The 27,256-nt window shown below is 34.7% G+C and overlaps 1 protein-coding gene across 6 annotated transcripts in view; it reads left to right on the forward strand.

The window, feature by feature from the left end:
- AGMO (alkylglycerol monooxygenase) overlaps positions 1–27,256 on the forward strand; it is a 344,244-nt gene that overhangs the window by 184,360 nt on the left and 132,628 nt on the right. The window lies entirely within an intron of this gene.

Raw genomic sequence — 27,256 nt, forward strand, 5'->3', positions numbered from 1 at the left:
ATGAAACATAGATGCTAACATTCTCTCCAGTGTTAATGGAAAACTGAAAGAGACACTTTCATGAGTGAGTAATAATTATAAGTTGGGACAGACTCTTTGGAAGACAATTCAGTGATACTTATCAAATTACAAATACTCATGCCCTTTGACCCAGCATTCCACTCCAAGGAATTTGTGCTACACAAATGATACGCTCACACGTATGCAAAATTTGTCATTTGTAATGGAATGACTGAAAACAACCTAATAGCCATTAATAGGGAACTACTTACATTTTGTGGTTCACTCACAAAGTAGAGTATGCATTTACCAATGGAAAGAGAAAAGTTTTTAATACCAGTATGGAGCATTTATAAAAAATACATATATATTTGAGCTTGCTGCATCATGTGTGTATATATTAAACAGAGAGAGAGAAAGAGAGGGGAAAAGAGAGAAAGAGAAAGAAAGAGAATAAAACTTGAAACAGGAGAATCTGTGAAGTATGCTACCATACAAGGCATATAAGTATAAAAATGAAGAAGGGGAGTTATATGCATATAAATGTACAAATATTTTTACATTATGTAAATGTATCCAGAAATATAAACAAGATCCTTACACGTGGTTGCCTGTGGGAAAGTGAATTGTGTGACTAGAAGAAAGGAATAGGGGGAAGATTCTTCATTAAGTTAATATTTTTTTGGTACCTTAAAATTTCTGAACCATGTAAATATATTTCCAATTTTTAAAAAATCTAAATTTAAAAAAATGAAGTATTAAATCTTAGTACCAGGATCTTGGATATCATCTAATCTAACATATATATTTAAATAGGCATTAAATAAAGTTAATATGTCTACATATATTTTGTTTCTTGAGGTTACAACCTAAAATCAAAATAAAGAAGCATAAATTGTACATTTTTAATGAAGTTTAGAAATATAAATGCAAAAAACAACCCTTAAAAATAAAAAAACATAGCATTTTCAGATTTTATATGAGGGAAGGCCTTCTAATTGGAGGCATGAAGGAGAGTAATTCCATTTAATGAACCTACTCTTGGGTATATTGTGGTAGTTTATCTTAAATGCTCCAGAACAAAGAGAGAATGTAAGTTCTTTAAGTTGTCCATGTTGCACACGTGAAAAGGTATAGTTACAAAAAACACTGGGGTTTGTGATGGTGGGATAGTGAAGGGCAGCGTAGTGTGTCCAGCTTTTGAGGGTGATGAACTCTAGGGGTGAAGTGCTCTCTGTTTACTTAAATTAGTCAGTAGGTGAAAGTGAATGTTAGGACTTGAGCTTTGAAGCCATATTGTCTGAATTTGATTCCTGGCTCAGGAACTTACTTTCTGTGTGTCCTTGGGCAGTTATGTGATCACTTAAATATTCTTGGCCTTAACTTCCTCATCTGTAAAGGGATAAACTAATAATGTCTATCAAATAGGGTTTTGAGAATTAAATGAGATAATCTGTGTAAGAGATTTAGTACAGTGCTTAACACATAGTACATGCTTAATAAATGTTAGGTGCTATTATTATTATTTTATATGAGCTTAAGGATCCCTTGAAATAATTTTTTGGCTTGCCATGAGGTCCAAAATCAAGTTTGGGAACTACTGACATAGGGGTTGCGAAGGAGCAACAATGTTGAACTTAATGTTATGGTAATGAATTCTTAGCCTGACACTCACTTTTTTGGACATTGGACTCTGCCTCAGGTCGTTCACCTGTAAAATAGGTTTAATGAGAGCTAACATGCATAGAGCTCATACTACGTTCTAAAAGACTTACCTGCATTATTCCGTTTAGTCTTCATATCAAACTCATGATGTGATTACTATTATTATTTTCATAATGGAAAACTGAGTAACAGGTTGAATCACTTGTTTGAATTCACATAGGTAATACGTAAACAAGTCAGGATACAGCAAAGGCAGTCTGACACCATAGCTCTTGATCACTAAGCAATGTTTTCTTCCATGTATTGATAGCAGTACTCACCTACCTCAAGGGGTTTAGATGAAATTTCAGATGCAGTGTAACAAAAATACCTTGAAAAATGTGGAGAGCTAAAAGGTCTTATCCATTTAGCTGCAAAGTGTTCTGAAAAGACTAATAGTTTGAATAAGTTACCTCTGAATTATCTTTGGTTTGTTATTCAAAGAAGGAAGGATCATGGCCAAATCTTTCAAGCTGCTTACCTGTTCTTTCCAGAAAGGCACACACATGACCAATTCTTCAAGAACAGATATTGCCTGTGATTTGCCACTAAAACATTTACTTGACGTGGTATAATAATGATGTCTACTCCATGTGGCTTGATGGAAAAATTAAATGACACAAAGGAAGAACATAGGAAGCACTTGATACATTTTAATTATCATTATTCATATTACTATTATTACTATTATTGTTGTTATAAAAAGTATTTGTACTACTATTATCATTATTAAAATATTATTATTATTAACCACTGAATTTCCAAGGTTAAACCTGAATAAGTCTTCTCTGACCAGAGGTCAATAACTATATGGTAAAGACTGGGCAAGTATTTTATTATCAACATTTTTACCTGTGAAATAGGCTTTTTTCCACTTCTTTTTAAAGTTCAAAAATTTAAAAATTAAAACCAGTTACCAAATCTTGTTTCCTAATTGTGAATTTCAAATTTGTGTTTTCCTAACATTTTTATTTCTTAGAACTTTATGTAAATCTTTGCCATTTATCAGAGTTTTACTAAAACTGTTCTTTGCACCCCACAAGTTGTACAGAAACCTAATGAATGGCCTCAGTGACTCCATTCAATATGAATTAGGACTGACTGACTAAGAGTGATTATCCTACAAGGATGCAGTGTTCTCATCATTTTTCTTTGAAGCTATCATTAGAATCAGAGACATTGAAGCAATTAATCCTCTTTCTTTTATAAACCAATGTTGTATGTATTGCCAACATCAGCTTGTAGCCTGATGACTCTTCTCTATTTATCTCGAAGGCTGGTTGGAGATTGTCTGTTATATTGCTTTATTATGTAAGCCAAATTCCATAGGTGTGCATGACAACAGTCCTACGTTAAACAACCGTACTGCTGACCACACCTGTTCAGCTAAAAACACATACACACAAGCACACACAGACTGGAAAATTGACCTTAAATTATTTTTCACTTAGATTATAAAAGAGCTCTTAGGTAGTTACAATTCTGAGTCAGAAATACAAGGTATAATTTGAATCTGATCCTGTGACTTCCATGTGGAAGTTTTATTCCCTTTAGCTTGGATTCACAAGAACATTAAGTAAGGGTGTGGTGCTCTTGCTATTTATAAATAAAATTTACTGGTATACAAGTGCATAGTTGTCTATCTAGTGCATGAAATGATTAGTCCATGCCCTTGTACATTTCTTTTTGGATAGATGAATCAATATCTTGACTGACTTGACTCACATACTTTTTTAAAAACTTGCTGTTTTATGTATAAGACATTTGACAGAAAACCAATCACCTCACTGTTTCATTCACTCATTTCTCACTCACATAAGCAACACATTTTTTTTTTTTCTGCTGGCTCAGGTACAGTTTGTTTTTTCTAAGATCACCTATGAATTTGTGATTGATCTAACTTGCATCAGTAGCTTTAAACATGTCTAACCTGATAGACACTTAAAGAGAAGATAGCAAGGTCAAAGATGAGTAAATATTTTGATAAGTATATAGATATATAAGATAATGGGAAATACTTGTTTACATATATTTTGATACTATATATATTTTGTTTCACATAACTTTTTATTTAATTGAGGAGATAGTTTAGGGTACTGGAAAAAGCATTGGCTTTGAAGTCACACAAATCTTAAGTGCCATCTCCAGCTCTGCCAATTGGTTGTATGGCCTTGAGGGATTATCTAAAATAACCACACCTTTGTTCCCTCAACAAAAAGGAGAATAAAAAACTTATGGAAGTTGTTTTTATATTCAAAGGAGTAAAGAGAATAGTCTGTAGAACCTACCATAATATCTGACATGTAAGTAATAATTATATCCACTTATCTATGCCATATTCACACACACACTACATACAAAAACTACATACACACATTTAAAACAATGTTTTGAGAAGTAGGGCATTAAAAGCAATGAAACCAAAAACCTGAGAATAACTGCTTATTAGTTGATTCCAAAAGAACATGAAATGTCTATAAATGTAGACCTCAGAAAAACCCTAAATTCTTACAGTTTTTGCTTGAATCATTAAAATGGAAACACATCACTGTTAAATGGTGAACCAACTTATGTCTGCTGAAGTTGTGCACAAGAGGGGAGAAGAATTTGAACAAGCAGAGGGGAAGGTGGAGAGCATTTGACTGAAGGGAGTGAAAGGTCTGGAAGCAGGGGTGGCCATGGACTGTTTGAGTGATGAGATGAAACTGGTGACAACAGCCCAAAGAGTGGGTCCTAATAGGAGGTAAACACATGCTCACAGAGGACAGAACCAGCCTGCCTAATGCTCTAAGTGGCAAAAAGAAATGTTTATTCAACACTTACTGAACGCCTGATCCAGCAAAAACATAGCAAAAGCCTTGCCTTTGTGAGCTCGATTTTAATCGGTGTATTAATTTTTGATTGCTGTAAAAAATTACCATAAATTTAGTGGCTTAAAACAACACACATTTACTGTCTAACAGTTTCCATGGGTCAGGAAGTCAGACACAGTTTCATTCTATACTCTGCTCTCTGCTCGGGATCTCAAAAGGCTGCATTTCAGGTGTCCGCTAGATTGTGTTCTCATCTGGAGGCTTATCCGTGGAAAAATCCACTTCGAAGCTCACTCAGGTTGTTGACAGAATTCATTTCCTTGCAGCTATATGACTTAGGGCCCCACTTTCTGTGGCTTTTGACTGGAGGCTGCCCTGAGGTCCCAGAGGCCGCCCGCAGGTCTCTGCCATGTGGGCTTCCTCTGCATGGCCATCTACTTCATCAAACCCCAAAGAGAAACTCTTGCTTCAGGAAGGGCTCAGGGCCTCTTTGAAGGATTTTTATGTGATTCAGCCAGGCTCATCCAGGATACTCTACTTTTATCAAATGAAAAAGTAGATGTCCTCTTAGTGCCCTGACCGCATTTTCTACTACTTTCCTCCTTGCTTGCTCAATTCCAGGCATGTGCAGTGTTCTAGAAACATGTTCAGTATACCCTGCCTCAGTACCTTTGCTCTTGATTTTACCTTTGCCTGCTCTTTCCCAGGAATCCACATGACTTCTGCCCTCATATCATCATGTCTTACCTGAAATGCCACCAGCCTTCCTTGGGTACCATTTTTGTTGTTGTTGTTATTTTCTAATTTTGCCTCGTCCACCCCTGATTTAATTTTCCCCTTAGTATTTATATGTATATAAGTATTTGTCTGAATTATTGTCCGTACTCTCTCCAACTGTGGCAGACAGAACCTTGAGTGACCCCATAATCCCTGCCTCTGCTGTTTATGACCTGTCAGCCTATATAATCCCCTCCCCCAGAATGTGGGTGAGACTTGTGAATGCATCTAGCCAATAGAATATGGTAAAGACTTCAACATTTATTTGCTGACTCAGTAAATGTTGAGTGAACACTGACAGCACCTACTCCACAACTATAATCACCCAAATGGGGGAGAGCAAGTTGTTGGAATTTTCACCTTACATAGAATGCTGAATTAAATATTGAATACTTCAAATAACAAGGCATGCATATTCAGATGTCCCTTGTTATCCAAATGGTTGATGAAAATGCATGTGTCAGAAAGTGAAGGGAGGTTTAGCACTTCTTAGCAGCATCATGTTTCATGGAGTCTTCCTTTCTTCTTTCTTCTTTTTAGTAAAATTCAACCTTCTTTGGTGTTTAAGTTTTCTGTTCCTACAAAACAAACCAACCCCAAATTTAATGTCTTAAAATAATGAAGATTTATTATTTCTCACAATTCTATGGTGTTTCTACTGCTGTTTTAATGTAGGCTCACTCATCAGGCTGTATTCAGCTTAAGGGTCAGCTGGGCTGAATGTACACAAGGGTCACATGAGGGGGTGTCCATTTTGGCTGTTGATGGGAACACCTTTATTTTCACTCCACAAGACCTCTCTCCAGTGGACCAGACCAGGTTTTTAACCTGGCAATTTCAGGATCATGACAACTGAATCTGCCACACTTCTTGAAGCCTAGGCTCTGGAACTCAAAAAGTGTCATTTCTTCCATATTCCATTGGTCAAAGAACATCACCAACCAGCCATTGTTCAAGGAGTAGAAAGATAGACTCCATCTCTTGATTAGAAGAGCAGGCAATTATAAAAGGGTATGATGAATTTTATGGCCATTATCCAATCTACCAGACTTGGGTTTTATATTATTTAGGTTCATCTCACAATGATGATTAGTATATCACAGGATGTAGACATATTTGCCTGAAGCCATCTTAGTTGGTTCATTTCAACTGTACATCTGTCCTCATTATGAATGTGGAGAATAGACTGCACCCAACTTTTTTTCATGAAATATATGGTCTGCCATAAACATACTTATGGATTTATGTGGAAAAATAACACACATGTGCAGGCACACACGTATACACACACACACACACACTGACTTATGATACTCAGTATACAGTTTTGACTAATCTACTTCAATATTATTCAAACCGCAAATATTTTTATCAACCGTACAAAGTTTGCATTTATGAAAAGTACCTATTTGTTTTAAATAATACTTTCTTCATATTAACTCATAATTTTTCCATTATATAGTATTTATTATACATTAAATTATATAAAATAGTTTTTAAAAGACAATGAAAACCACCCACCTTAAAAATAAATATTACAATACCAGTGAAGTATTGTTAACACTATGATGTGCTACTTGGGTGATCCTGCTCTATATCACACTCCCACAGATACTACCATTGTTTTGTACTTTGTGTTTATCATTGTCATGCTTTTTCTAAACAAATTCTTATTTTTTCATATATTCTTAAATTTATCACTAAGCAATATTTGATTTATTTTAAAACTTTGAGTAAAACAAAATATCGTATATGTATAGTTTCTTGCAATTTCCTTTAATTTACTGAACGTTTTGTTTCTAAAATATAGTCTTTTTTTGGGTGGGGGGGTATGCGGGCCTCTCACTGTTGTGGCCTCTCCCGTTGCGGAGCACAGGCTCCGGACGCACAGGCTCAGCAGCCATGGCTCACGGGCCCAGCTGCTCTGCGGCATGTGGGATCTTCCCAGACTGGGGTACGAACCCGTGTCCCCTGCATCGGCAGGCGGACTCTCAACCACTGCGCCACTAGGGAAGCCCTAAAATATAGTCTTTTTATTGCATGTATTTGTAGTTTATGTACATTGTATGACTATATCCAATATCCATTCTCTAATGTTTGTTTCTAGCTTTTACTTTTGCAATGCTGCAATGAAAATTCGTGCACAGATCTTGTAGTGCACGTGGCATATATGTAGTTTCTCTGGGGTTATACAACTAGATGTGGAATTGTTGGATTGTAGGAAATGTGTGGCCTGTTTACATTCCTAAGAGAACGCTAATTTGTTTTCCAAAGTTATTGTAAAATTTACCACTAAAAGAGTATAAATTCCCTCCCCAAAGTCAGAATTGTCAGCTTTCTTAACTTTTGTTCATCTGGGGGATTAAATGATACCTCATTGTATTCCTAATTACCATCTTCTTGTTTATTACTGAAGATGATCATTATTTCATCTTCACTGGTTATTTATGTTTCTTTTCCACTGATATGCACTTGCATGTCATTTACCCATTTTTTCTATTTGGTTGTTATTTAGTTCTTCTGCTTTTTAGAAATTGTGTGTACGATACCATTCCTTCGTCATTTATATTTGTTAAAAGTATCTTTCTCCAGCTTGTAGTTTGTCTCATTGCCCCTGGATTGAACTTAGATAGGTTTTATTTCCACAGAGTAATGCCATATAATAGTATACTACCTCCACACATAAACACGATACTACCATTTATTATTACTAATTCTGATAAACATATACTTTTTCTTATATACATAGTGCTAAATATATCCAGCTACAGTTTTTCCTGTAACTAACAGTATAAGCCTGTATGAATCTTGGACAGGGTTATGAATCTAGTCTATAATTATGCAAAAATAAGAAGCTAACATATAATATGAAGTTTAATTCCACAAGCCTGACTTGTTTAGCAAGGTTTATTGGCTGTTTGAGTTTTAAATACATAGATCAGAATTTCCCCTATCCTTTTTTAGGAGAAAGTACTATAAAGTTAATTCAAAATCTTTACATTATATCAAAACTGCTAAAATACTGAAATGTTCCTATGTCCATAATGCTACGTCACAGAGAATATATGAGTCTTCTATTAAACAACCCAAATATTAGCCTTTATTTCCTGTTCATTAGCTATTTATCCAATAGGTGAATATAAGCCACTTCACCAGCCAGATCACAGTTCCAGAATGTAATCCCTTTTGTACTCTTTAAATTAAGAAATTTGAAAATAACCTGCATGTGACATATTAGAGTATATGTTTTATAGGACATAAGAGATTTTTATTTTTTGGAAAATATGCAACGTTCACGGAATAGAATAAAATACACAAGCATTGAGGTTATTAGCAAATTTCCTTTAGATTTTTTTGTGTGTTCATATAAGAAAGTTTTTCACTCTTCTTCCTTCACCTCTAATTCAATTTAAGTATCATTGCCACTTTCTTTTAAAATGTTTTTATTCTTTCACTCTCCCTTATATTCCTTGCATTTTTATTATCTAAAGATATAAAATTTTCAGTGTATATCACATACAAACAGCAAATACTCTGTTCCAGGTCCTGTGCAAAGAGCTTTATGTGTGTAAACTCATTGACAGTGCACATGTATCTCTCATGTCCATTCATATACTGTTCTATAAGAGTGGATAGAACATAAGTAATGCATTGAATGTGGAGCAGGATTAGTAGCAAGTGAAAATAAACTGATTGGGGTGATTTATATGAGGCTCCTTTTAAAAAACTCCTCTCCACTGCCTGTGTTTTTTCTAGAAATAATTACTTTTTCTTTCTGTGAGCAACAAAATACTTGGTAACCAAAATAAAACAATATTAGAATATAGTGCTGCTTTTTTTGTTTTACGATAGCACAAAGAGACTACATTTGACACAGTGGATTGTAGATGATCACGTAAAAATTCCTGAAATTTACTGGCCCTAGTATGAGATTTTTAAAATAAATTTTGAATCTACATATAAGAAAATATTAATCCCTGATCATTTTCTATGTATCATCTTTTCCTATTAAGATGGTTAAAAATTAAGAGATACAAATATATCTTATATTTTTACCCACCTGTCCCTTCTCCCTTAGGCTTTTATTTGAAAAGTACTAGCCTGGGCATCTACAAAGTATGGTTGCTTTTGCAAATACTTTATCTTCAAGGAAATTTTCACCATCAAGCACTTTCCCCTGCATTTTAATACTGTATGAATTATGAGGAACACTAATTTTATGTATTTCTGTTAACTTATACTCAAATCATCAAAGCATAGGTATTTTATGAAAATTTTACATCAAAATATATTGAGTTTTTAAAAAATATTTTAAATGCCTTTCTTTTTGTTTAGTTTTTGTTTCCTTGCTTTTGTTTTTTTGCTTGTTTCACTTTTCTTGTTTGAAAACAGGAAGTGATTACTTGCCCAGAGATTAACTAGAAGAGAAAACATATTGAATTTATTTCGATATCACAAACTTTGGAATTTTGAGTGAGTTCTAAAATGGATACCATCTCTCTTAATTATATTGCTTAGATAAAAACAAAAATTTAGGAATGTTAGAAGTCTAGCGTTCTGCATCGCCCCTTCCTGACCACTGAACCAGTTTCCATCCTGTTGACTCACATCACTCTACATTTTTCATGGCTGTCCTTTTACCTGACTTATTTGTGGGTATAATCTACCAATGTCAGCATAGTGAATTACGAGCAGCAGCTTAAGGTAAACATCATTTACTCATAAGAAATTATTTCCACATCACCTTGGTTTTCGACTTGGCATTTAAAAAAAAAAGAAATCCTGTCCCTTTTTATAATCACCTGTTTTACATTTGAAATAACAAAGAGCCTCGAATTTTGCCTTCTCTCGTCTGAGTGTGCCACGAGCTGTGCTATGATTTATGACCTGAGCATCCAACACTCTCCATATACACTAACAAGATGGCCCACTGCGTTTGAAATATATCCCCCAAATGAAAGCAAACACAGCCTTGTGATATAAAACCTTGTCTTCATGCAAGGAATTAAACATACACAAGTTCTAATTTTTAGTCTTTCTTTTTGCATTGCCTTTAAGAATGGCTAAAATAAGTTAAGATCCATGGGCGGACAGGATTTCACACAGTAGATGAGGGCTCTAAGGGGAATCCTGACCCTGAGAAAAAGGTGCAGGGATACTTGGCAGAATGTCAGCATGGTTTCCACTAGTACATGACAGGGACTCATTATGGGCTTGCTGTTGCCTGTAAGCTGGTTTCACTACCATCAACTATGAGGCCAGAATGCCTGGTTCCAGATGCTCTCACCAATTGACCGTAAAATTGCTATGCATTTCTGGCCAAACCCAAGATTTTAAAAGCTCCCCTTCCCCTCCCCTCAACACCCTAAGCCCCAATTCCCTCTAAAAAGCTGCTCATTATTCTTCCTTTGCCCCCTGATCTCAGCAAAAGAAATACTTCTGGAATCAATTAGAAATGTCTGCCCTTGATGAGGTTTGCACGTGAGTTTGGAGTTGTGAGGCTTTGATAGTGGCAGCCAACAGCTGCAGTTTCAGGTGGTAAAATCTAAGAAGGAATTTTTCAGGGTTTATTTACCGTCATAAAAATTTTAAAAATAGGCAAGACACGTTAGGAGACTGTCTCATATGCCTTTGAAAATGAAGTTAAATTTGGATTGTATATTTATTTTATCTACAGTGAGCAAACTGGAGATCTCTGATTGGGGGAATCTTTCCATTGCTTTAATAGATTGTGTCAAATGGTTATAAATCTGGAAATGGGGATCTCCTTTCTGAAGGTTAATGGTAAAAGAACATCTGTTATTTCTTCTGTCATATTAATTGCTTGACAAGTAAAGATAGTCAAGGTTAAGGAAAATCAAAACCCATCTTCTGAAAATAATGTGAATTAATACTGTGTAGTACGTTTGCCTGCTCTTTTTCTCTCTAGCTATATGTGTATGTGTTATTTAATAAAAACTATAATAAGAATTTTTTTCCTTTTTAACTATAGTTATTTGGCAAGCTTTTATTAATGCTTATTTGATAAGATGCTATCAGATTCTTTTTATATTTTGTGTCCAATTAAAGCACATCAGCTATTATAGCATGAAAATGACATGATTTTCCTAAAGCCAAATTAAAAGGCAAAATAACACAGGTATTCAAATTATCACTGGGCACATGTCTGTTTTCTTTCCCTAAGTACATGACATGCTTCCTGGAAGTCTGCTTTTGTTTCTCCCGCTGGCTAAAAAGCAGAGAAAATTTCAACAGTACATTTTTAGCACTAAAATGTTCACTCATGCTTTCAAGAAATATTATCAAATATTTTTTCTCAGAGGGTCACCATTAAAAACAGAATTTTAGCTCCCAGAACTACCTATTACTTCTGTAGTCAAACGGAACTTTAAGCACCTGTTATTTCCTCTTAAGTATTGCAACTTCTACTTATATAATGGTGGAGAGGTATGTAGAAGGAATTTCTGTCTGTTTCTCTGGTAGTATCTTCATATTTAACGGCAACAGAGATAAGTTTAAATTTGCATTTTTATGAGAACTCTTTCCACATGTGCAGACATCTGCCTACCAGTTAGTCTGGTTTCTAGATTGAAGTATATTAGTTGAATAAATGAATAAATTACTGTATTATCAAGTGTACCTAATATATCATACAATTTTATTATATTCATGGAATAACTTTAAGTAGGCTGAAAAACTCAGTTGCTTAAAATACCTAATGTCACACGTATGCCACAATGTAATAAAGGTCAAAAAGACATATATTACCTAATAGTTTGCTGGGTAAAGTAGCATACCACCAACAACAAGAACCAAAAGAAAGAAGACTGAACAACTTAATTACCATCTTTCAAAAATAACGCCTCATTTATCCTTCTCAAGGCCCTCCATATGCTCTGCATGTCATTGGTGAGCCAAACTTCCTTTTACTAAGTAAAATTAAAAAAAGCTATATGCAGCCTTTAAGAACATTCTAAAAGTTACTTCCTTGTGATCAACTTGTTACAGAAAGGAAAAGCTGACTAATTCATTCCTTTTCTCTGAGATGAAACATCCCGTGTGTTTTCTAAATATGTTCAGAACTAAGAGCAAAATCTGTCTGTTTGGTATTAAGCCCATTGATAGTTGCAAACCCGCTAATAACCATTTGGACATGCAATCTCAGAGAAAAGGATCTAGCTGATGGAGAATTACCATCTGACACCCTTCTTTGTGACTCCTAAGTTTGCTGTTTAACTGGTATTATCTTTTCTTCATGCTTACATAATGGATCAGGGAATCAGATGATACAGATTAAAAGCTAATATGGATTTTCAACACAGCTTATGCTGTGTTTTATATTATTCCTACCAAAATTCAATACTTGCAAGGAATTTGATCTAGTGTACAGCCCAAGAGGATACTACCTCTTTTAAATTGTGTTTGTTTATGACAGTGTCTGATACTGGCTCAGCCTAGCTTTGTACAAGTGTTTAAAATACTGTGATGAGTTGGAGAAAAAACTGGCATCAGGTTCCAGACACATGGATGTTATGAATTAACAACATGAGGAAAGTCACTTAGTTCTCAGTTTCACCATCTGTAAAGTCAAGGGAATGAAGTTGATTTCTAAAGTTACTTCAATGTTTAAGGTTTCATACTGGCTATGTAATTTTCAAAAAACAGATTAAATAGATACTATTGGTTTACATTCATATGATTAATTCACTAAGAAGAGTGGGATTCTGAGGAATCTTTGGGAAATGAAGTATTGAGTCTGTGAGATTTTTCAGTACATGATGTGTGAGAACATAAAAGACAGGAATGGGACAATAATAATCCTAATCGTGCTTTGCGAGAATTTAATTGCACCTGCATATAATCACCACTTCACCCTTTTCAACCTATAGAGAGTCACTCCAAACAAATGAATAATCAAAATAGATTTTAAAAGTTTGCTTGCTATAAGTCCATTTTCCAGATAAGCTTTCTTACTGGTGTTGATGGAGCTTAGAAGGGTTCCAGGCCAGTGGAAATGGGAGTCAGGTCATTGGAGTGGACTCTGAAACAAATCTGTGACTGGGAGAACACTGGATATTGAAATACTAAACCCAGTATCTATGATATAAATTGAAAGCAAGTCTTTAACAAGGCTCTCTGAGAATCCTTGTGCCAAAAACTGATAATAGCTGTGCATAGAGAGTGTTATCAGTATTCAGCAAGATTGTTATTGTCAGTGTGCCTAGAGTAAAGGCAACCAGAGGAATATATTCCTTCCACTTTGTTCTCCTAAAGTGTCAATTATAAATCACTGAGGTGTCACTCACAGAAAGAAGTCTCAATGTGAGACACATGAATGGTTTACAATAAGCATGTGAAAGTGTTTAATCAAAATACATTAGTCAGATAACTTAGAAAAAACTTTGTTTGCTCTTCCATGTTTTGTTAGTGATACTACGTGGAAATTGCAGTGCAAAAAAATATTTTCCTCAGTTTGCTAAATATTCTTCAGCTGATTGCTGAAGGCTATGGATAATTTTGGATTAGATTTCTGTTTATTTTAAAACCAACAACTAAAATGGTAGACTGATTTCAATGTGCAATGGTACTTTTAGCTCAGGCTTTTTCATTATTCCAGAGGAAAATCTTCATATGAAAATCAGGGAGATTCTTTATTTATATTTATCCTCAGTAATAATGGCCCTGAAAAAGTAGGTTATCTGACTGTATGAATACACAAATGTTACAACGTAGCAAATGGAAGGGACTGTAGCCAAAGCTATAGTAGATTAATACATACTTGAGAATACCTGTTCCCAATTAACCATAGAATGTATTCCAGGTCATTACAGGTTTAAATATGACACCACCAAAAGAAACTAACAAAGCTTCAATAACTGACCCTAAAGAAATGGAGATCTATGAACTGTCAGACAAAGAATTCAGAATAATCTTCTTAAGGAAGTTTAGTGAACTACAAGAAGGCACAAGCACACAACTAAACAAAACTAGGAAAACAATGTATGAACAGAATGAGAAGTTTGACAAGGAAATAGCAACCATAAAAAAAAAAAGCAACAGGGCTTCCCTGGTGGCGCAGTGGTTGGGAGTCCGCCTGCCGATGCAGGGGACACGGGTTCGTGCCCCAGTCCGGGAGGATCCCACATGCTGCAGAGCGGCTGGGCCCGTGAGCCATGGCCGCTGGGCCTGCGCGTCCAGAGCCTGTGCTCCGCAATGGGAGAGGCCACAGCAGTGAGAGGCTCGTGTACCACAAAAAAAAAAAAAAAAAAAACAGAAAAACTAGAGTTGAAAAATACAAAACCTAAACTGAAGAATTCAATAGAGGTTTTCGAAAATAGATGTGACCACACAAAAGAAAGATTCATCTACCTAGAGGACAGGACATTTGAATTACCCAGTCAAAGGATCAAAAATAAATAAATAAAAGAGAAAAAGAAAAAGTGAAGAAAGCCTACTATGGGAATGGTAATTATGGGATGCAATGAAAATATATAATATTTGCATTATGGGAATTCCAGAAGGAGAAGAGAAAGAGAAAGGGATAGAATATTTAAAGCAACAGTGGCTTGGGCTTCCCTGGTGGCGCAGTGGTTGAGAGTCTGCCTGCCGATGCAGGGGACACGGGTTCGTGCCCCAGTCTGGGAAGATCCCACATGCCGCAGAGCGGCTGGACCTGTGAGCCATGGCTGCTAAGCCTGCGCATCCGGAGCCTGTGCTCTGCAATGGGAGAGGCCACAACAGTGAGAGGCCCACGTACCGCAAAAAAAAAAAAAAAAGCAACAGTGGCTGAAAACTACCCAAACATGGGGAGAGAAATGGACATACAGATCCATGAGGCCCAAAGACTCCAAATAGGTTGAAACCATATAGGGCTAGTTAAATTGTCAAAAATCAAAGACAAAAAAATTATTTTAAGAGCAACAAGAGAAGAGAAAAGTTATGTACGAGGTAACCCCCATAAAAGTATCAGTGAATTTCTCAATAGAAACTATTCTGGCCAGGAGGGAATGGTATGACATATTCAAAATATTGAATGAAAATAACTGCCAATTGAGAATTCTATATCCAGTGAAGCTATTCTTCAGAAACAAAGTAGGGATAAAGACTCCTGAGCAAACAAAAGCTAAGGGAATTCATTACCACAAGACCTGCTTTACAAAAAATGCTAAAGGGAGTTCTTTAGTGGAATTAAAATAATGCTAATTAACAACATAAAGACATAAAAAGGTAGCACAAATCTCACTGCTAATGGTAAATATATAGTCATAGTTAGATTTTGTAGTATGATAATACTGGTGCATAACTCACAACTGTAGTTTAAAAGTTAAGAAAAGAACATGTAAAAATAAGCATGACTACCAGTCTAATCTGTTTTAGTTATACAATATAAAAATATGTAAGTTGTAAAAAACAACATCCTAAAATACGAGGGGAAGAGAAGTGAAAGTGTAAAGTTTAGAAATGTTATTGAAGTTAAGCTGTTATCAATTTAAAATAGGCTGTTAAAATTATAAGATATTTTATGTGAGCTTCACAGTAACCAGAAATGAAAATCCTAGCAATTACACAAAAGAACTATAGACTATAGAGAAATTAAAGCATACGGATAGCAAAAGACATCATGACACAAAACAGACAGCAGGGTAAGAAACAAGGAACAACAGATCTATAAAACAAACAGAAAACAATTAACAAAATGGCACTTGTAAGTCCTTATCTATCAATAATTTCATATAAATGTAAACTGATTAAAATTTCTGATCAGAAGTCATAGAATAGCTCAAATAGATTAAAAAAAAAAAAAATCTGGGCTTCCCTGGTGGCGCAGTGGTTGAGAGTCCGCCTGCCGATGCAGGGGACACAGGTTCATGCCCCGGTCCAGGAAGATCCCACATGCTGCGGAGCAGCTGGGCCCGTGAGCCATGGCCACTGAGCCTGTGCTCCACAACAGGAGAGGCCATAACAGTGAGAGGCCTGCGTACTGCAAAAAAAAAAAAATGAAAATACAACAGACCAGACTTATAGGATGCAGCAAAATCAGTTCTAAGAGGGAAGTTCATAACAATAAGTGCATACATTAAGGAGCAAGAAAGACCCCAAATAAACAACCTAACTCTATACCTTAAAGAACTAGAAAACAGAGAACAAACTGAGCCCAAAATTAGCAGGAAAAAAAAGAAAGAAAAGAAATAATGAAGATTAGAGCAGAAATAAATGAAATAGCCAAAAAAATAGAAAAGATTAATTAACATAGATGGTTCTTTAAAAAGCTAAACAAAACTGACAAACCTTTATCAAGACTAACCAAGAAAAAGGACCCAAATCAACAAAATTATAAATGTAAAAGGAGACATTACAACTGATACCACAGAAATTCAAGAGATCATAACAGGCTACTATGAACAACTATGTGCCAATAAACTATCAACCTAGAAGAAATGGAAAAAAATTTTAGAAACATACAACTTATTAAGACTGAATCAGGAAGAAATAGAGAATATGAATAGAACAATTGTTAGTAAGGAGATTTAATCAGTAATCAAAAATCTCCCAAAAAATAAAAGCCCAGGACCAGATGGCTTCATTGGTGAATTTTACCAAACATTTAAAGAAAAATTAGCATCAATCCTTATCAAAATCTTCTCAAAATTGAAGTGGAGTGAACACTTCAAAACTCATTTTACAAGGCCATAATTATTCTGATACCAAAACCAGGAAAAGACATTACTAGAAAAGAAAACTACAGGCCAATATCCCTGATGAGTATAGATGCAAAAATTCTCCATCAAATACTAGCAAACCAAATTCAGCATCATATTAAAAAGGTCATTTACCATGATCAAATGGGATTTATCCCTAGGATTCAAGGATGGCACAACATACACAATCAATCAATATGATACATCACCTTAATAGAATGAGAAAATAATCATATGATCACTTCAGTAGACACAGAAAAAGCATTTGGCAAAATTCAACATCCATTTATTATAAAAACTCATAACAAATTAAGCATAGAAAGAACATATATCAACATATTAAATGTTAACTATGACAAGTCTACAGCTAACATACTCAGTGGTGGAAAGTTGGAAGTTATTCTCTAAAATCAGGATAAGGGTGCCCATTCTCACCACTCCTATTCAACATAGTACTAGAAGTCCCAACTAGAGCAAATAGGCAATAAAAAGAAATAAAAGTTTTCAGAATTGGAAAGGAAAAAGTAAAATTATCTCTGTTTGCATATGGTATGATTTTATATAGAGAAAATCCTAAAGCCTCAAATAAAATTTGTTAGATATAGTCAATAATTCAGTAAAGTTTCTGGATACAAAATTAACATACAAAAATCAGTAGTATTTCTATACAATAAGAACAAAATAAGAAATCAATCTCATTTATAAAATGATCAATAAAATACTTAGGAATAAATTTAACTAAAGAGATGAAATTTCTCTGCTGAAAACTAAAGGACGTAGAAAGAAATTGAAGAAGACACAAATAAATGGAAAGTATCCATGTTCGTGGATTGGAAGAATTAATATTAACATGTCAATACTACCAAAAGCCTTCTATACATTCAATGTAATCCCTATCAAGATTCCAATGGCATTTTTGTAGAAGTAGAAAAAATAGCCCTAAAATTTATATCTAACCACAAAAGGCCCTGAATAGCCAAAGAAATTCCAAGAAAGAACAAAGTGGGAGGTATCACACTTCCTGATATACTGTAAAGCTATACTCATCAAAACTGTATGGTACTGGCAAATAGACCAGTTGAACAGTATCAAGAGCCCAGGAATAAACTCGAGTATATATGGTCAGTTAATATTTGGTAAGGGAGATAAGAATACTCAATGGAGAAAGGACAGTCTCTTCAATGAATGGTGCTGAAATAATTGGATATTCACATATAAAAGAATGAAACTGGACCCATATCTTATACTGCTGACAAAAGTTAACTCAAAATAGATTAAAGGTTTCAATATAAGACCGGAAACCATAAAACTCCTAGAAGAAAACAGGCATAAACCTCCTTAACATGGGTCTTAGTAATGATTTTTTTTTGGATATGACACAAACAACAAAATGAAAATTACATAAGTGGGACTACATCAGACTAAAAAGCTTCTGCACAGCAAAGGAAACCATCAACAAAGTGAAAAGACAACCCTTGAAATGGGAAAAAAATATTTCTAAAAATATATCTGATAAGGGACTAATATCCAAAATATATAAAGAACTCATACAACTCAATAGCAACCCCCTCCAAATATCCCTATTAACAGTAGGCAAAAGAGCTGAATAGATATTTCTCCAAAGAAGATCTAGGAAGGTCCAACACATACATGAAAAAATGCTCAATATCACTAGTCATTAGGGAAACACAAATTAAAACTACTAGATATCATCATACCTATTAGAATGACTATCATAAAAAACATAGATAAATGCTGGTGTGAATGTGTAACAAAGGAACCCTTGTATACTGTTGGTGGATTGTAAATTAGTACAACCACTGTGGCAAACAGTATGGAGGACCCTCAAGAATTAAAAATGGAACTAACATGTGATCCAGCAATTACACTTCTGAGAATACATTCAAAGGAAATGAAAATACTAACTTCAAAAAATATCTGCATCCTCATGTTTATAACATCATTAATTACAATAGCCAAGACATGGCTTATAAGTTAAATAACTACTAGGATGTAATGTACAACATGATGACTATAGCTAACACTGCTGTATGACATATAGAAAAGTTGTTAAGAAAGTAAATTCTAAGAGTTCTCATCACAAGAAGTTATTTTTCTTTCCTTTCTTTTTACTGTATCTATATGAAAAGATGGACGTTAGCTGAACGTAGTGTGGTAATTATTTCACAATATATGTAAATCAAACTATCATGCTGTATGACTTAAACTTATACAGTGATGTATGTCAATTATTTTTCAATAAAATTGGAAAAAGTTTTGATAGTTTACCAACATTTTAAAATCAGGAGACTTTAAGAACCTGGATTAATGATTTCTCTTGAAAAATTTAAAGATCTGGCAACACTCAACTGGCATTCCCATAGGACATTAATGAGTTAAAGCCAAAGAATGGTTTTGAGTCCATGAATGGTCCTCTAGGCAGGGTTTTGACTCTTTCGGGTCATAGACATCAAGAAGGACAGGCAAATAAAAGTTACAGACAGCATGTAAGTCCTGTAACTTTGTGCCATGGAAGAAAATGACTAGATTACCTATTACAGATTAAAGGAGGATGTTTCAATATTGAGATGAAAATAAATGGAGGGCTAAACTGCTGTTGTCAGCTTTCATCATTTGAGATATTTTAGAATTGGAAGAAACCTAATTATCCTTTTTGGCACTTTACAGATGTGCCCTACATCTAAGAGATTAAGTGTCATGGATCTAAGTCTTTTGGTGGTTGTATATTTATGGTCTGTAGGTGCATGAAATTTGTCAGGAGGTGCACACAAACACACATACACACACATAGACAATAACATTGGAATGCTCTGGGGAGAGAAATTGCATGGCAGGAGAACAGATGTGGAAGGGACCTTTTCATAGAATCTTTAAAGGTTGATTCATGTGAATGTACTACCTATTTTTATGACCTATGTTGATACGCCAAAGAGTAATTTTTTCCATGAATGTATAAGAAATAAACATAATACACTAAAGCATGTACATTTAGATATATAAAATGGTTACTTGTAAATGCAGTTTTAATTCAAACAAATGGATCTAATTTAAAAAAAGAACAAAGTGCACTTCAGTTTAGACAACTTTGCTTTTTGCTGATAACACTAAAATAACTGGTTTTTTCAAAGCCATATGTTGAATATACTCAACTCATTTGTCTGATTTTAACTCTTGAATAATTTTTAAAAATTAATCTCTTGACTAAAGTCAAACTGTTGAATTTTTCTGAGTATAACTTTTAAAAACTGCTTTATGTTTTACTTCTAGATCTGTGATTCAGAAAAATGAGGGGGCTTGAAATATAAGGAAGGTATAACAATGCCATATTCCTCTTATTATTTAGGTGTTATGCAAGAAAGAGTAAAGTAAATTATCCCCTTAACTGTCAAATAAAATTTGCATGATGAGGTAAGATTAGCAAATAACATGCTTTACCATTGAATCCTAAGCCCAGAACTCTTGAAACACTTTGTAATATTTAAATGTTAGAAATATGTGTTATGAAGAAATGAATATACAAAGCCCAAGTTATTTACTAAATAAAGTATTTGAGACCTAGACCAAACAACACTGTTACTTCTTTCCCAATGGGATTTGAGTGATTACATCTGTCTTGGCAAAAGTGGATTGGTTTATCTTAATGTAAAGTCCATGTAATGCTTATATTATATTGTTTACATTGCTGATTGAATGCTAATATACAGTGTATGCAGTTTGAGATGCCTGTTTCCAGTTTGAAGGGTATAGTTCTTATATGACAAAGAATACTATCAGTGGGTTTTGATATTTACCTGAATATAATGCATCTTTTTTGTATTACATCTACCAAGAAAGAATCAGTATTTTTCTTCCTATTAACAACAAAAATCTATTTAAATGATCCTTTCTTTTATTTATAAGGAAAATGTTTAGTTATATTGAGCAATAATTATATTAGCACTTATTAAGAATTAATATTTTATTACTAAAACATTGATGTTTCATTCAACTTACTGGATTTAATACATCCATCAATCAGTCACATACTCAAGAAATATTAAGTACCAACTTTGCAATGGAATTGTTATCATAGAGGTTAGGAACAGGGAGTGGGAACTCACAAATTTTGGTTTGGGTTCTGGCTTTGATATTTACAAGTTGTGTGAAAATTAGTAAGTTTTCAAGCTTTCAGTGGATAACAATAGAATTGTTGCAAGAATTAAATGATATATTGGATGTAAAACACTTAATTTTGCTGCATGGTACATATTTAACAAGTGCTAGCTGGTGGTGTTACTGATGATGAAAACAACAGTAACAACAGCACCAGTACCAAGTATTGAGACCGATACTAAGGGAAAATGGCAAATGAGACATTATCCCAGTCTTTAAGAATGTGGAGGAGATGATCAAATAGACTAGTAATTCCAGTAGAGTTTGATAAATGCTGTGTTAAAGTTATGCACAGCACGCTCTGAGATAACAAAGAAGAAAAGCATGAACAATCCAGTTGTGGTGTGTGATAAGATTTCCCGAGGTGATGATGTGTATCTTGAGCATGAATGGAAGTTTACAAACTGAAGTGTTTTGAGGGAGGGCATGTCAAGCAGACCAAGCAGCTTGAGCCAAGGGGGTAGGTGAGAAAATGGCCACCATGTTGGGTAATTGACAGTAGCTCTTTATGGCTCTAGTGTTAGGTGACAGTGGAAGAACACAAGGGATCATACTAGAAAAATGAAAAGTGCAATAGCAGAAAAAAGAAGTGTAGAGAGTACACAATAGGAGTTTGGGGTTTTGTCCTCACGGCATTACCACCAATGCCATTGAAGAGTTTTAAGCACAGAGGCCGTTTGCTTAGACTCACATTTTAATATAGTCACTGAAATGCTTTTGTAAGGAAAGAATTGGTAGGGAACAGATAAGAGACAAGAAATGTATTAGGGATTAATTGTAGTAATCCTGGTAAGATATGACAGTGACTTGAACTAGTATAGTTACTCTACAGAGAGAGGGATAGAGAAAACTGAGAAATTTAGGATAATTTATGTCAGCATCTCAGGAAAATTACAATCTCACCAGAGAGATAAAACTAATAGAAGAGAGTAAGGTAACTAATTCAGGTAAAATGTTGAGAGCGGTTATATTTAAGTTTAGAGATTTATTCAACCAGTGAAAAAGCATCATACCATTTAGGTGGTCCTACATCCATATTCCTAGTTTCAAACTGTAATATATTTTTGCTCCGCAGATTAATTCTAGGTCTGAAACCATTAGTCTGTTGCAAAATTAGCAATGCCCAAAACTCTGTGTTGCTTTAGCTTTGTGGAGAGAAACCCAAACTCCTTAAGGAAATTAGGACACCAGTATTTGTAATTATATATATGTATGCATTTATTTATTCAGTAAATATTATTGAGTGCCTATTATGTGTCATATATGCCTGTAGGTGTTTCAAATATATCAGTGACCAAAAATATGTGTTATTTTCTAAATGGGTAATCAAGAAATTCTTGATTTAAGCTTGGAATTGTATCTTTTTATTTGTAACAGCCCGACTGATAGCCAAGTTGTTTCTTTTTTTAAAATCCCAAATCTGTAAGAGGAAAATGATAGCCAGCATCATCCAGTGAATTTTATGGATAGTTAAAGTAAAAATTATTATTTTCTAAATCTTGTTTCCCATATGTACATGAGTGAGTACAAACTTCAACTTTTAAACCATGTTTAAGACATGCTACCAGAAGGAAAAATTTTGTCCGCTATTTCAGTACTAAGTAATAAATGGATCTCACTCCTCTGCTTTTCATGACTTTAAATCATTTTTGAAAGGCACTCACTAATATCATATACAAGTTTTGCAGAGGTTTTTGTGGTAAACATTACAGCAAATTTAAGTGGAAACTATGAAGCTTGCATCATTTTCAAACATATACAGATAAAAATAAAACAGCAGTGAGGTGAAGCAAGGGGGTTGGTAAGGAATTGTGTATATGATAGATTTTTTTGTTTGTTAGTTTTGTAATTTGATCCTTTGAATTATATTTCTTTCTTTGATAGTAATAAGCCCTGAAAGAATATGATATCATAAATCCCAAAAGTGAACCCAGACCTACAAAAGATCCTGTTAATACTTTCCCTAACCCCTTTCATTCAAAAATCTTCTAAACTAAATATTCGGGCCTGTTTGCCTTACTTTTCATGGCACTTAGAGGTATGCTGGTGTTACGATAGGAAATGAGTTAAATATTTGATAGAATATCAGCTATACTTATTATAATTTGGTATTCAAAGCTTAATTAAGGATGAAATAAGGGTGAATGAACAAGAAGAGTGTTCAAGCACTCATTGACAGAAAGGCAATTTTGTACTGAGTATATTAAGAGAAAAAGGCATTGATATATTCTACCATAAAAGGTACATAGTTAGAAATTAATAGAATTGATCATTTTACAGTGGAGAGTTATGAAATATACTATATACTAATATGCTAATATACTATTGCAAAGGGCTCCTTAGAATGTAACTGAATATCAAATATAATTTAGGTTTTAATAATTGCTGTAGGAAAATATAAAATTTCTTAAAGATTTCCATTTGTGTAATTATTATTAGGTGCAAGAAAGGCAAAACATCCATTAAAGCAAAGGCCACTGATGTTTACCACGTGTCTACTCCATTCTAAGTATGCATTTTCATGAACTCACAGCATCTTTTAGTATATATTATTATATGCACTTTTCAGATGAGGGAATTGAGACCCAGAAAGTTAGTTAACTTGTCCAAGGTCATATCATTGTAAGTTATAAGGGTAGAATTCAAACCTCTTTTCTAACTGTACATTTGCTATTATACTATACTCCCACATAATAGTATTATGTTATTTTGTCTCCCAAAGAATAACAATGACTGCATTGATGAGAATATTAACACATATGACAGTTCCCTTATAAATACACACATTAATGAAATAAGCTATTTTTTAAGTCTGATCAGGACAGCAAGCCCAAATCTCTTGACCTCCTAAAAATATTCCCATTCTGAGAACTTTTACTGATGAGACTGCCTAAAAACTTGGAAGACGTGATATGAAGCCTGGTTTAAATAATGGCAGATATGGGGAATGATGGAAGGTGGGAGGAGTTTACCAGTGAAGTGATTAACACTGGATTTTAAAAACAAGTTAACTCTCCTTAGGTGGGAAAGGATTTGGAAGACATACATGAATTTACTTCAATTTAATTTTGCAGCAACAACCTTGGCCTTTCCCTCCTTCTTCATTTGTTCTGGTTTCCACAGCAATGTACTCTTGTGAGTTTTATTCCTGCCTTACGAGCCCCTCCTTTTTAGCTGCTAGAAGCAACTTTTTTTCTCACCATCATTTCTCATAGTGCTTCAGGCTCAGTTCTCTTACTTTCACTCTGTGTCATCTACTCCCAACCCAAGACAATTTACCCTAGTCTCGTGGATTTCAACGCCTTCTAAATGCTATTGACCTAAAATTTTATCTACCCTTTCCTGGTTTCTCCATTGAATTTCAGACTTATTAAATCTAATTACCTACTCTGTATCTAAGTGGGGCAATGCAAGTTTGGAAATAATAGGAGTTGTCTAAGCTGGAGATGTAAATTTGGGAGACAACAAGATCCATGGGAATTGATGAGTTTGGAGAGGCAAGTTAGGTTTCTTATATTATTCTAACTACAAAAATGCAGACATAAAACAATCTCACTGCTCACTCATATTACTTTATTTGAATACATGTAAATCTAATTAAGCTATATAATGGTTATTTCTATTTGAAACAATTTTTTGTTTGTTTTAGAACCACTAGGTAGCATTCTAACCAATTTATGTATGAAAGAACAGATAAAATTACAACTTGGTATTATTACCAGTTCTTCAATTCTGTATGAAGCAGCAGGGATTCAACCTCCTATACCAAACATTGATCTGTTAAAGATCTAACAGATGTAAATACTTGCAGGTAATGTGATTGGGTGAAGATGATTCATTCTTTGCACTACATTTTTAATGAAATTCAGTGTCATGAAATCTACTCTTTTTTGAAATATACTTTCATTCATCCCTTCATTTGTCCACTCATTTCACTCATCCCTCATTTGTCCACTCATTTATAATCCCCAAAATACATTTATTTTAAAGTTTATTTACTTTTTAGGATTCATAGAAGTACTAGGTCTTCTGGTTCCTGAGTAGAGACTGCAGTAAGGGAGGGAGGAGGGCTATGGAGGTACCCACAGGTGGAAGAGTTTTAAAGTGCATCTCCATCAGATGCTGACCTTCAAATTACATAATCAGAGGTGAGAGCTTCACAGTTTTACAGCTAGCAAATCTGAAAGCAGAGATACAGCAGCAAAATATTTTGTGTAACAATAACTTGAATGATTAAGATGAAATATATATAGTTTTTATCTATGGTTAGCAATAAATGCTTGTAACTTTTAAATATTTGCCTATCAAATGAATGTGTGAAATTTTACCTTTTTCTTTGGGGGTGATGAAAATGCTTTGGAAATTGACAGAGGTGGTGGTTGTCCAACACTGCAGTAAAGGCCTCTGAACTGTACACGTTTAAGTGATTCATTTTATGTTATCTGAATTTGCCCTCAGTAAAAAAAAAAAAAAGAAAAATAGTGTCACGCAGAGGAAAAAGATGAAATCAATGTTTCAAATTTCTCTAGATTGTAAAAAACAAAAGTAAAAACCCTCTGTTTACATACAGGAAAGTATTTCTAAAGTACTTAGAAAACAGACCTCTCCACCAGAGATAAAATTTTCATAACATATTCCCTCTGGCCACCCTAAGTCACTGCTTAATTAAAGCCCCAGATCCTCTATTATGAATGCCTGGGAGCCTTTAAGCGCTTTCTTCAGTTAATTGCTGGAGCTAAGAATCCACTGGAGAGTGGCTTCCTCTTGCTACTCAAAGTTAGGAAGGTGGAGCCCAGGTGCCTTAATTTATCTGCCCGTGGTCAAAAGGGCTAGCAATCTGGTAAATGTCAGAAACAGCCGGCAGGACGTGGCCAGTCGCTGCACTCAGAGACAGGTGGACGAAGACTGCTAAAGAGATTTCACCCCTGAGTGCTGCCTCGGCAGCGGCTGCATTTTGTGGACATGTTGCTAGCAAGCTTTAAGATGTGCTGGGTGAGCAGGTGGGTTGCACTTGACCCTCCCATGTCCCTGGCAGAATTACAAAGCGCTCTTCTCTGGGGAGATGCTGCCTATCTTGCAGGTAAGGGTGGATTTAATCAGTCTTCCCATCTGCCCTTTTTTCCAAAATCCTTTGCTCAGTTTGGAAGATCTCTGACCCGGTAGAGATGAGCAGTGGGGGTGGATGTCATTGTATCTCCTTTAGCTTTGCTGAGTGAGGGGATACACCCCTATTTTATGGGTAATCACTCTTCTCATTGCCTGTCTCCCCTTTTTATTTTGTCCTCCCCCCCGGAATAATTGAGAATGTAAATCATATAATTATAAAATATATTCTGTTATTGAAATATGATTTTTGGCTTAAGGTGTTTCCTCTTGTGTACTTCTGGCATTAATGTTTGGTACTGTTATAGGTTTTGAATGAAAGAAAGTGTAGAGAGAGTGGGTATACTTGATTCCAATTTTAGAAAGCCTGTGGTTGCCCTTGGGCTGCTTCCTCCCGGAGAGCCCTTGCTCCATATCTCACAGACTTAGAGCTGGGACATTTTGCTGCCGCGATAAAAGGACCCAGTTACTTTCTTTTAAGGAAATTTGATGGCATATAACATAGTGATATACATGGTTACATATGTTTGGGTGCCCCCAGGGAGGGAAGTGGAAAGTTTGACAATCCTGCATATGTTTTCAGATGTTGAAGTTCATGAACTCTAAAGGGCCAGGTGTCAAAATGGTTTTGTGGTTTGGGAAAATTACAGTCTAAATGTAAATACAATGTAGGCCATCTTGATTTGCTGAAATATGTGTAGGGCCTGATAAGACAAATACTTAATAAATGACTTTCTAATAATGTAAATGCTACAACCTAGAATTTAGTAGATATGTCTAAATTGGAAGTAACTCATAGTTTAGTTTCCCTGCGACTTTCTCAATGTGTATCAAAACACACAAAGTAGTCAAATTCCAAGTACTTGAAGATGAGTATAACAGCCCAGATCCTAGAATCTAAAGAATGTGCTTAATATATTCAATGGCACACATTTAAATGACAAATTTACCCCCAAATCATTAACTCAGAACACGTAACTTCATAAA

This window comes from Mesoplodon bidens (assembly GCF_964165515.1).
Source record: "Mesoplodon bidens genome assembly, chromosome: 9".
Taxonomy (NCBI): Eukaryota; Metazoa; Chordata; class Mammalia; order Artiodactyla; family Ziphiidae; genus Mesoplodon; species Mesoplodon bidens.